This window comes from Chenopodium album, chromosome 1, assembly GCF_948465745.1.
Source record: "Chenopodium album chromosome 1, dcCheAlbu1.1, whole genome shotgun sequence".
Lineage (NCBI taxonomy): Eukaryota > Viridiplantae > Streptophyta > Magnoliopsida > Caryophyllales > Amaranthaceae > Chenopodium > Chenopodium album.
Window position 1 is genome coordinate 28,211,436 of NC_137834.1, and position 11,562 is coordinate 28,222,997.

The window sequence follows — 11,562 nt, forward strand, 5'->3', positions numbered from 1 at the left end:
AAAAAAATTATGCCCAATTCCGTTAAAAAGTGTCGGACTTTTTGGGTCGGATCGGGCATTTTTAAGTAAATTTGTGTTTTTTTTGCCTGCCTAAACTAACCCATTTTTTGGTTGCCGCTATATTGCTTCCTCATTACCGAGATATTGCTTCTAAACCTTTATTTAATTAATTACAACACTTTAACCTAAGTAAATCAATGAAATAACATGAAATTAGTCTACCAAATATTCTCTAAGATATTAAACATGAATTTATCTTGTATGAAATTAAATGAACTTATTAAACCTGAAATAAGTGAAAATATGGTGAACAGAATACGCCCAAATAATAAGAAGGTCTAATAAGTTCCAATACGTTCAATAAGGTCCAATAAATTATATACAGTCTAAGAAGTTCTAATAAGCACAATAATCAGGTTTTATAAGTTTAATAAGTTCAAATATGTTTAGAAAAGTTACAATAAGTTTAGATAAGTTACAATAAGTTCATGTATAAAATACACTCTAAAATTAATTTTAATGAACTAAATTTATTTTCATTGATTAGAAGTTATTTTTACTAATTCAAAGATAATTTTATTTAACTGTACGTATAATATTTTTATCCAACCGAACAATTGAATTATCTTACAGATCTGTATATTGTTTTTAAGGGAAGAGAACATGGTCTTAGTTGGTCAAATTATGAGAGGGTGATAATAAAGTATTTATAAGGTTTAACTGTTAATATAAGGGTCTGTTCTGATTGACTGAACTGAACTGAACTGAACTGAACTAAACTAAACTAAACTGAATTGAACTGAACTGAATATTTTATGTGGGAAGGAAATTAAGAACTGAACTGAACTGAACTTAATCGGAAGAGAGCAGGCCCTAAGGCTTTTAATAAATAATGCACATTATATATGCTCAATAACCCTACTTATGTTTCATATTAGGAGCAATTATGGGGTATTATTTGTGAGACATAAAAAATTTCAAAGTTGCATCTAATATGAAACAAGGAAAAATGGAAATTAAAAATCCAACCTTTGCGCGATTTGACAATAAAAATCCAACCTTCTATTAATCTCATAAAAATCCAACCTTTATACCCCACCTTCTTTGACAGATCCATTACCTGTTGATGACTGATTTTTGTAAGTTATGAGTCACGTGTCCGTCATTAATTGGTCAATTATTTTTTTAATCATTAAAAAACAAAAAAAAAATTTTAAAAAAATAAATCAGAAAAGCCCATCCCCCACCGTACCTAACCACCCCCATCCACACCCCATCCCCCCACCGTACCTAACCCATCCACCGCCCCACCACCGCACCTGCTCCAAAGCAACCACCAATTCCCCTGCCACCACTACCACCTTCCCCTGCCACCAGTCCCTCTCCCCATCCCTCCTCTGTGCAGCGCAACATCCCCCTCTCCCCCTCCCTCCCCTACGCAGCACAACCTCCCCCTCTCTCTCCCCCTCCCTCCCCGGCACACAACCTCCCTCCCCCCTCCCTCCCCTGAGCGAAGCCTAGCCCCTATCAAAACCCCAATCGACGCGCGACCCTGGGTATGGGTTTGGTGGTTTCGAACCTGAGTATGGGGTTGGTGGTTTCGAATCTGGGTATGGGTATGGGGGTAAGTGGTGGTGGAAGAGGTTATGGGTACGGTGAGGGAGATGCTGGGGTGGTGGTTATGGTGGGCATAAAAGAGGGATGGGGAGGGTTACGCAAGCCCTGACCTCCACGAACTCAGTTGCCTACCCCAACTTCCACCATTATCAAACCCCAATCGACGGCGCGGCGACCCTAAACCGACCCCATACCCTATCTCGGACCGCCTCGTTTGGGAGGATTGCGTGAGGCTTGTGGTTGGGCGTTGGTTTGGGAGGAGAGATAGTGGAGGAAGAAGAGGGTTTCGGTTTCGGGTTTGGGTAGGGTGGGTAAGTGGTGGCAGGGGTGGTGGACTGGCGGTGGTGTAGAGAGGAGAGAGAAAGAAGAGGAGTGAGAATTAAAAAAATAAATAAATAAATAACCTGTTTAACAGGTTAAAGGTCAAATGGATTTGTCAAAGAAGGTGGGGTATAAAGGTTGGATTTTTATGAGATTAATTGAAGGTTGGATTTTTATTGTCAGACAGCCAAAAGGGATTTTTAGTTTCCATTTTTCCATCAAACAAAGGTAGCAATATTTATTTACTAGGTTTAATTGTTAATATAAGGCTTTTGTAACGAGATTAGGGACAATTGTACTGGAATACACTGATACAACAACTTGTTGATGGCTTCAATGAATTGAACTTGTTTCTAAAGTTTTTCTTTCTAATCAAGCTAGTTCATGTAATGTATGGACTAAATTAATAATTGCAACATTAGTACAGTGATATTGAACTTGTTTCTAAAGTTTTTCTTTCTAATCAAGCTAGTTCATGTAATGTATGGACTAAATTAATAATTGCAACATTAGTACAGTGATATATTCATAATAAGCAATAGTCGTATAAGTGTGAAGATACAGCTTTTTTTAATAATTGATCCGACAATATAAAAGTTTGTTAGTATCCTTTCTTTGAATGACTTTATTTAATAACTAGGTTAAGCCCCGTGCCATGCACGATAATAATTAAACTTTATAACAAAAATTATAAAGAATGATGTTAATTTAACAATAATTTACCAAAAAAAATATTTGTAACAAAATAATAGTCTTTAATTAAGGGTATTGATGGTTAAAGTTGTGTCTCGACAAATGTGCAAATTCAACTATAACATATAAAAAAAGGAGGAGTATTATATAATATAATAATTTTGTTTGATTGTTCTTATAAACGTTATGCATAATTTTAAGATCTATACAAAGTATGCTACCAAAATATTTTTTTTTATTTTTAATTAAAATAAATTTAAAGTTAGAGGAAAAAAATTGATGATATTATAATAATCTTGGATAATGACATACGAAGTATTTCAGTATCTTAATTTTAATCTATGTTACTATACTTGTAATTAAAAGATTCCTAGTATATAAAATATATGTTAAATAATAATAATAATAATAATAATAAATTAATTGAGTATGATTGGATTAAATGTGTTGTCAAAATGGAATTAAGTATTATTGTAGGTTAAAAATTGGAAGTCATTCAAATTTGGCAAAAAAAATAAAGAAAGAAAAAAAAAAAGCGGGAAATTTTTTAATGACATCGTGACAAGTGTCACTTTAGGTTCGCTTTTAGTATATGTTAATTGATTGAACGTCGTTGAATGATTGAAACGGTATCGGATTAGAACATGTGTGAATTAAATGGCTATAAATGTGTCCAACAATTCTTAAACAATTCATTCGACATTTATTTACATTAACTCTAAGCTAGTTTGGGAAAGTTCTAATCCTCTCAAAATGGGTCCAATCTTTCTTCTTGGATTTACCATTTTCCCAATCATCTTTACTTTTCTAACACTAATAACCCACCAATTATTCAAACCCAAAAATCCCAAAACAACAAAACTTCCACTAGGAAAAACAGGGTGGCCTTTCATAGGAGAAACATTAACCTATGTAAAATGCCCTCAAAAATTCATACTTGATCGGATGAACAAGTATTCCCCTAGTGTCTTTCGGACACATTTAGCTGGAGAGGACATGGCGGTTTTCTGTGGCCCTTTGGCTAACAAATTCCTCTTCTCCAATGAAGGAAATCTCATTACTTACTGGCTGCCTCCCTCGGTAGCCAAATCTCTGTCCTACAAAAAAATCGACTCGAGTTTACCATCAGGTAAACCAGCACATGATGTATCATATAAATTCCTCAAAGTAGACTCAATTCAGAATTACGTAAATGTTGTAAATTCCATGGTCCAAGAACATTTGCACAAATTTTGGACACCATTTGATGAAGTGAAGGCCTTTTTTCTTGCAAAAGAGCTGACCTTCGCTATGTCATGTAGAGTACTGGTCAATTGCACTAATCCTAGCCAAGAAGAAGTAAGACAGCTCGCCGAGCCCTTCTTCCTTTTAGTCCAAGGTATTTTCTCCGCGCCATTTTACTTCCCTGGAACACCTTACTACAAGGCTATTAAGGGAGGCAAACTTGTCAAGGAGAGACTTGTTGAGATAATTACGCGAAGGAGAAGAGAAATGACTATGAAAGGAGACTACAACAATGACTCGAACAGCCAAGATGACTTATTGGGTCGCTTGCTTGTTGATTCTCTCAAAACTGGCAACTTCTTGAGCGACGAAGATATTCCTAGTAAGATTATTGGTCTCATGTTTGCTGGTTTTTACCCAACAAGCACCACAATTGCTTTTATGATAAAAAATCTTGCAGAACACCCTGCAGTGTACGAAAAGGTTTTACAAGGTATGTTCACTTGCTCTTGCTCCGCGTTACCGTTTCTATTATAAATTGATAGAGGGTTAAACAAAGCCAACGAGCTACAAACCCTACAATCTAACCAATACTTTTAGTTTAGGTTTAAAAATTTCTTTGAACATATTTATTGATATTAATTATTTAATATGCATACATATCTATAATATTATTAAAACCTAAGGGATTAACATATTGATGACATGTGTCATACTGTGTCATCATAACATTTATGACATAGAGCCACGTAGATAATGAATGATGACATGACAACACATTAGTATTTGGATTAGATTTGAACCATTACATACCTTGAAATTCCCAACTTTTCATTACAACTATTCCGTAATCAATGTCACTCTATTACTTAATTAACATTCATATGTGAAATGTAACTTTTCATTAAACATTATATGTAATTCCTTACTTAATTGTAAAACAAATACTACTGTAGCTCTTTTTCTATCCCCAACTAATTTTACCATATTTATTTTATTATTTAAACTTAAGGTATTGGTTTCAAAATATTATTTAAATTCAAGGTAATTTTTTCATTTTGTATTTACATATAACCCGTGACATCTTTCGGGCCCCTTACTAGTTAAAGCTCAAAAATCTAAGAAAGTTACTCCCTCCGTCCCCTATTAATAGTCCCTTATTGACATTTTTCACGGGAATTAATAAACACAAATAAGAATAGTAAAAGTACATTGAAAAAGTACATTAACATTAAGTATGCAAAAAAGTAGAGAGAGAAAGTAATAAAATAAGTATATGGGAAAACAAAATTTACATGGGAAATTTAAATTTGAACAAATATTGTTGTAAATTGGAGGGAATTTTGGTAAAAAAAATTAATATTAATAGTTGTTGGAAAAAGCAAATGGGATGAATATTTTGGGATTAAAATTTGTTCATAAAGGGCTATCATTTGGAAACAGATGGAGTATAATTTAAGAACAAAGGGATATATTTTTTGTTTATCGGAAGGAACGGAGATTAAATTTATGATAAATATAAATAACTTGTTTTGTTTTAGAGTGTTAGCTGCCTGTACAATTATTCAATAGAATAATTTTTCTTATCTCAATAGCACTAGAAATATGCGCTTTTTGGACTTTGTTTGATATGAGATAAATTTTAGCTACATTCATGAATTTCTTACGTGGGGCATAGTATCATGGCTCATGGGTGGAAAGTCGTGGATCAGGATTTGTTCTTATAAAATTATAAAAATTGAAAAATATAGAAAAATATTATACATAACTCTGAGGGCTACATATAAGCATTAAATTTACACTTAAAAACCGTAAAAAGTTAAGAAATCATCAAAATCATAAACACTAATAACACTGATTTACGGGTGTTTTTGTCATAAATTCCTAATTTTATACAATTTTTAAGAGTATATTTAATGTTTATATATAGCCCTTAAGGCTACATATAACATTACCCAAAAATATAATAACTTTCTCCATAACCAAAAGATTGTCCGATCCTACATCCCAACTAAACTTTTTTAATATACAGAGCAAATTTGTGCACATGAGTTTGGCGCGACTATTGATGAGTACAGAAATAGATGAAGAAAGCAAGTGAATTGCAAGTGAGAAATTTATAATACAACAGAGGAGAAATCTATGAAAATCACGGTCTATTTAAAAAATTAAAGATATATTTACATTATCGACTAGCTTTATTGATTGTTAATTTGTTAATGGGGTGGAAAACAGAAAATATGGAGATTTTACGTTCAAAAGAAGAAGGAGAAAGCTTGAGTTGGAATGACATTCAAAAAATGAAGTACTCATGGAATGTGATATGTGAAACAATGAGGCTTACATCGCCTGTACCAGGAAATTTTCGAGAGGTTAAAACTGATTTTAGTTATGCAGGATTTAACATCCCAAAAGGGTGGAAGGTAAAATCATTTGTTCTTATAACTTTTTATAAAAAACAAATTTGTAATGATTTTTGTTCTATCTTACTGTTTACAAGTTTCTGTTTATGTGTTTTCATAGTTCCTAATTTGTATCATTGAAAAGCTTAAAACACGCATTTTGAAACTAGTCCAAACTAGTCTTTTAAGTGACACATTCCCAATTAAAATCTTTTATAATTATGGTTTTTTATTCACCTTATTATTTTTGCTAAACTAAAATTATTTGTATTGAACAGAAATTAATTTTTTTTTAGCACAACTATTTTTTATTACATTAAAACTATTTTTTACTCAATATTATTTTCAGGATTTTTTTTTTGATGAACTTTGAGGGATATTATTTTTTAGTAAATCAAAAATATTTTTTAACATGGAGCAAATAATAGTTCACTCTTTATGTTTTAAAATCAGAAAAAAAAATGATTGTATATAAAATTAGTATATTCAATATTATTATTTTTATTTAATTTTTTCAATTTTTAAAATTTATACACTATATTATTATTATTATTTTTTTTTATTTAATTTTTTCAATTTTTAAAATTTATACACTATATTATTATTATTATTATTATTATTATTATTATTATTATTATTATTATTATTATTATTATTATTATTATTATTTATTATTTATTATTATCATTATTATTATTATTATTATTATTATTATTATTATTATTATTATTATTATCATTATCATTATTATTATTATTTTGAATTTTTTTATTATTACGTAGGTCCATTGGTCGCTTTATGCAACACACAATAACCCTACATACTTTCCAAATCCGGAAAGTTTTGATCCTTCAAGATTTGAAGGGGCTGGACCAGCACCTTACACATTTGTGCCATTTGGAGCGGGACCAAGAATGTGTGCAGGAAAGGAATTTGCTCGAATTGAAATGCTTGTTTTTCTACACAACCTTGTTATAAACTTTAGGTTGAAGAAGGTGAATCCTAATGAGAAGATTATCTATAACCCGGATCCGATTTTAACAGAAGGTCTTCCAGTTTATCTTCAGCCCCATGAGGGCCATGTCAAGTAAATTTAATGTTAGATTGAATCAAAGCCGGATAGCATGCTCGCATATTAAGGGGTTTGTGTACTAAATTAAGTGTCATGGTGGTACCAATTAAAGGCATGGGGTTGTAACAGTTTTAATTTTCTTAATAGTATTTTCCTTTTTGGGCCTCTTTTAACAATAATAAATAAAATCGTATAATAAGATTTTGCATTTCAACAACATAAATATGTATAATTTTTAATCTTATTACAAATTTTTTAAGGGAAAATCAATTCATTAATAAAAATTCATACGACATCTACAAAATAGATCAGAAACAATTAATACAATGAAAATTGAATCAAATAAAAATTCTAATTCTGTAGAACTATGATCGCGAGTGAGAATTGACATTAATAAATATTATTACTTTTATTGAAGTGTAATCTGATCAATCATCGAATAAGATATATTCTGAAAATGCTTATGAAAATATATAATTAATGTACGATATTTCCACCAAATACCCTTGAGTATTTTGCTCATTTACGATTTACTCATGAAACTTTTGAAATAAACTATATACACCCGAGTTTATTAAAATGTCACCAAATGCCCAAATGACAAACATACGTCAACTTCATAAGTCATTAAGGTTTAACTATGCCATTCTCTAATTGATTAAAAAATAAAAAATAAAAAACAACACATACCCTAGCCACACTCCCCGCCCCACCATCACTTGGTATTTTGGACAAGTCTCTTTACATTTTTTACCAACCTCACCCACCCACCCTCGCCAACGACCAACAACCCCTGCTCTAGTGTTGGCGATTATTTCCCCCTATGTTGCTGTGTCACTGCTCCTCCTTCCCTTTAAATCGTCATACCTAGTTTTCGATCTAAGGTTTATAGGGTTGAGGGTTCTTGATCTAGGGTTTGAGATGGTGGTTAAAGGGGAAGGAGGCTATATATGAAATTGGGTTAGGAATGAGCTAGGTGGGGGTTGTGGCAGCGCCGGAGCAAGGGAGAGGTTGATATGTTCGTGCAAGTGGAGAGATATTAGGGAGAAGAAAGTGGGGTCTCTAGTAAGGGGTTGTAGGGTGTTAGGGTGGTGTCGTCAGCGTGGGAGAAGCCTGGAACCGGCAAAAGGGAGTGTTGTCGGTGGCTAAGCGGGGGAGGAGGCTGGCAGGGGTGGGGGCAGGAATGTGATTGAGCTAGGCTTTTTGTTTTTGTTTTTTTTTTTTTTAAGATTTTTTAAAAAATTTTCATTAATTATTAAACAATTTAAAAGAAAGCCAAACAAAGATTGCCACGTGGCATAATTAACCCTCAATGACTAACGCAGTTGACATCCATTAGTCATTTAGTGACATTTTTAATAAACTCAGGGATTGGTTTATTTCAAAATTTTCATGGGTCTATCATGAATAAGCAAATTACTCAAGGGTATTTGATGAAAAAACGATTACATACCCCCTCTTTTTAACGATGATAATTAAGTTCTAAGAATGTGTAACTTAGTTTATAACTACCCAACTCAAATATACTAAGTTAACTAACTCATATCTAGATATCTAATGTTTTGGGAGAGGGATTAATGTCCATTTGAAGTTCCCAATTTATATAGACTTGTTAATTTAACATAAAAATAACAATTATAACCAAATACAAAAAGCTTGGCTCACCCAATACATATTGAGATGGAACAACCGCTAACGACAACTCTCTTCGAGTTACGATTTAGTTCACCTCTCTTCTCTTGGCTTTTACATCTAGGAACAGAAAACAAAAATAGAGAAGCTCTCATTAACTCTTTGTCAATGGAAAAAACCTTCGCTGAAATTCAACCGCAAAAAAAATCCAAATCTCTCACATCGTTAATTCAATATTTTGTAATAATTGAGTAAATTGACCTTAGTTTTCTTTCCAATGGCGGCTATACTATCTTTGTCTTTCATTGCATTATCTAGTCATTTTGATATATTAGAGATCCCACTTTAATGATAATAATGTCTGTTAGGTTCCTAGGTTTTGAAGTGATGACAATTGAGAAATAGCTTATTAAATTAGTTGGTTGTTGTTACTTTGGTATTACTCCCTTCCTTTATAAATACTTGTTCCATTTCTCCATACGCAGAGTTTTAGGAAAAATTGAAGGAAGTAATAAAATATTGAGATAGTGAGGTAGGTGACAGGGTAAAGTCGTATCCCCAAATAAAAAATAATACCTAAATCCTCTAACTAATGCAGATAGGGAAGTAGGGTCGAATCCACGGAGAAACGAGTCTTTCTATTCCTAATTAACTAATATAATCTAGATTATGAAGTAACCAATATTTATATTTGAATAATAAACTAAACTACGGAGATCAAGAATAAGGAGAAAATAATATATAAAAGGATCTAGGGCATAGGTTCACCAATAAATAATATTCCAGGGTAGAATATAATAATCATTCATCAATGCATACATTAATCAAATTATAAAGGGCTTTCGCTACGTATTATAATCACACAATTAATTTACCGGTATTAAATCTCATCTTTCGAATCTCGACTTAACCATTTATAAATTAACCTGCCTATTGAAACTAGACCTAAACATTAATTCTCATCTGTCGAATCTCGAATCAACATTGTTAAACTCATGCATAAAAGATCTGCGCAAATCTAGTCACAGAGCATTAAATCAATCAATAGGAAATTAATCTAGCATTGACAATTAACAACAATAAATTACCCTTCATATTATTTATGGATCCCCACAAATCCTAGAAAGAAAACTACTTACACATAATTAATATAAAGAGAATAATAGTATAAAACTAATAAGGAAAACAAAATAATAAATCTTGTGAAAAAGTAGAAAAGAAAAAAAGAAAACTAAAACTAAAAGAAAAGAAAAAAAAAACTAAACTAAGAGAACTTGCCTAACTCCAAACCTACGTACTACTTCCTAATATATAGGAAAGAAACCCACAAATCCCACTCTTAGTAGAACTCCAAAAGCAGCTGTTCACCACTTCTTTGAGCCCGATAATTCATGCCGATCAGTTAAGGGATTGGGCTTTAATTAACAAAGCCCAACCGACTTTCAAATCAGCGTGAGTGTTCAGCGCCCGATCGGGCCCGGTCACCATAGCAGCGAGTTGGGCTTCAATGTTCCATTCTATTTTGTTCTTGGACTTGGTCTTTTAGAGTTCATTAGCCCAAATTCATTCACTTGTTTGGTCTGTCGTGATATAATAACTTGTAAAATCTTGGACCTTCTCTCGTATCAAGCCCTTAATTGCCGGATTAAATTTCTCTAACTCGACCTTGGGCTTTAAATATATGGTCATAAAATACGACTCCACTCTAATACCTTTGTAATGGCTCAATCAGCTCGGAAATTGACATAAATCTATAAATTCCTACAAAATAATACCAACTCTACAAAAACACTAGAAAACATATATTAGTAATAAAAATAGCTCCGTAGAGCTCAAATAAGCATAAATATGACTGTAGGACGGGGAATAAAAATATATATAAAATAGACTTATCAGTAGGTGGGAAAAATAAAAAAATGTAAAAAACAAAAGTAGTGGAGAGAATTGAATGAGAGAAAATACGAAATTAATAAAATGGATTTATATTGGATCCACTAGGTAAGAGAAATAAATTAAATATTGTAAAAATATTCCAAATAAGGAAATGAAGCAAGTATTTAAAAACGGTCGAAAAAGAAAAGTTGAGCCAGTATTTAAAAATGGAGGAAGTATCAATTGTTTCCTATGTACAGTGATAGCTAGTCCAGGTACTTGAAGATCAATATTTGTCTTGAATAAAGTTCAAGAATTTAGTTTAGATGAACTACTACGAGAGGGGGGTGAATAGTAGTAGGTTCCAATCGTGGAACTTATGCGGAAATTAAAAACAAAACATAAAAGAAACTTAAAGAACACAACAAGATTTAAGAGGAAACCTTCTAGGGCCTAACTGGAAGTAAAACCTCGGCCCTTCTCGGGACTTTCAAACAATCTCCACTATTATAGGCAACTCTTCCTAGTACAACCTATTATTACAAACCTTTCTCGCAAGTTCCACCACGGACACTTGACACTTGATAGGACACTTCCTACCAGACTTAAGACACTTCCTAGGTACCTTTTCCCTTGACCCAAGACACCTCTCAGGTTCCTTTCACTTGACCCAAGACACCTCTCAGGTTCCTTTCACTCACTGTGCACTCACAGCTACTACTTGAATTT

General features: G+C 32.5%; 1 pseudogene across 1 annotated transcript; it reads left to right on the plus strand.

Moving 5' to 3' along the window:
• The first annotated feature begins 3,370 nt into the window (after positions 1-3,370).
• Positions 3,371-7,348, plus strand: LOC145630530 (beta-amyrin 6-beta-monooxygenase pseudogene; annotated as a pseudogene). Its single transcript, XR_014112079.1, has 3 exons — positions 3,371-4,348; positions 6,091-6,278; positions 7,040-7,348. The product of XR_014112079.1 is annotated as a beta-amyrin 6-beta-monooxygenase pseudogene (transcript).
• The last annotated feature ends 4,214 nt before the right edge of the window (positions 7,349-11,562 follow it).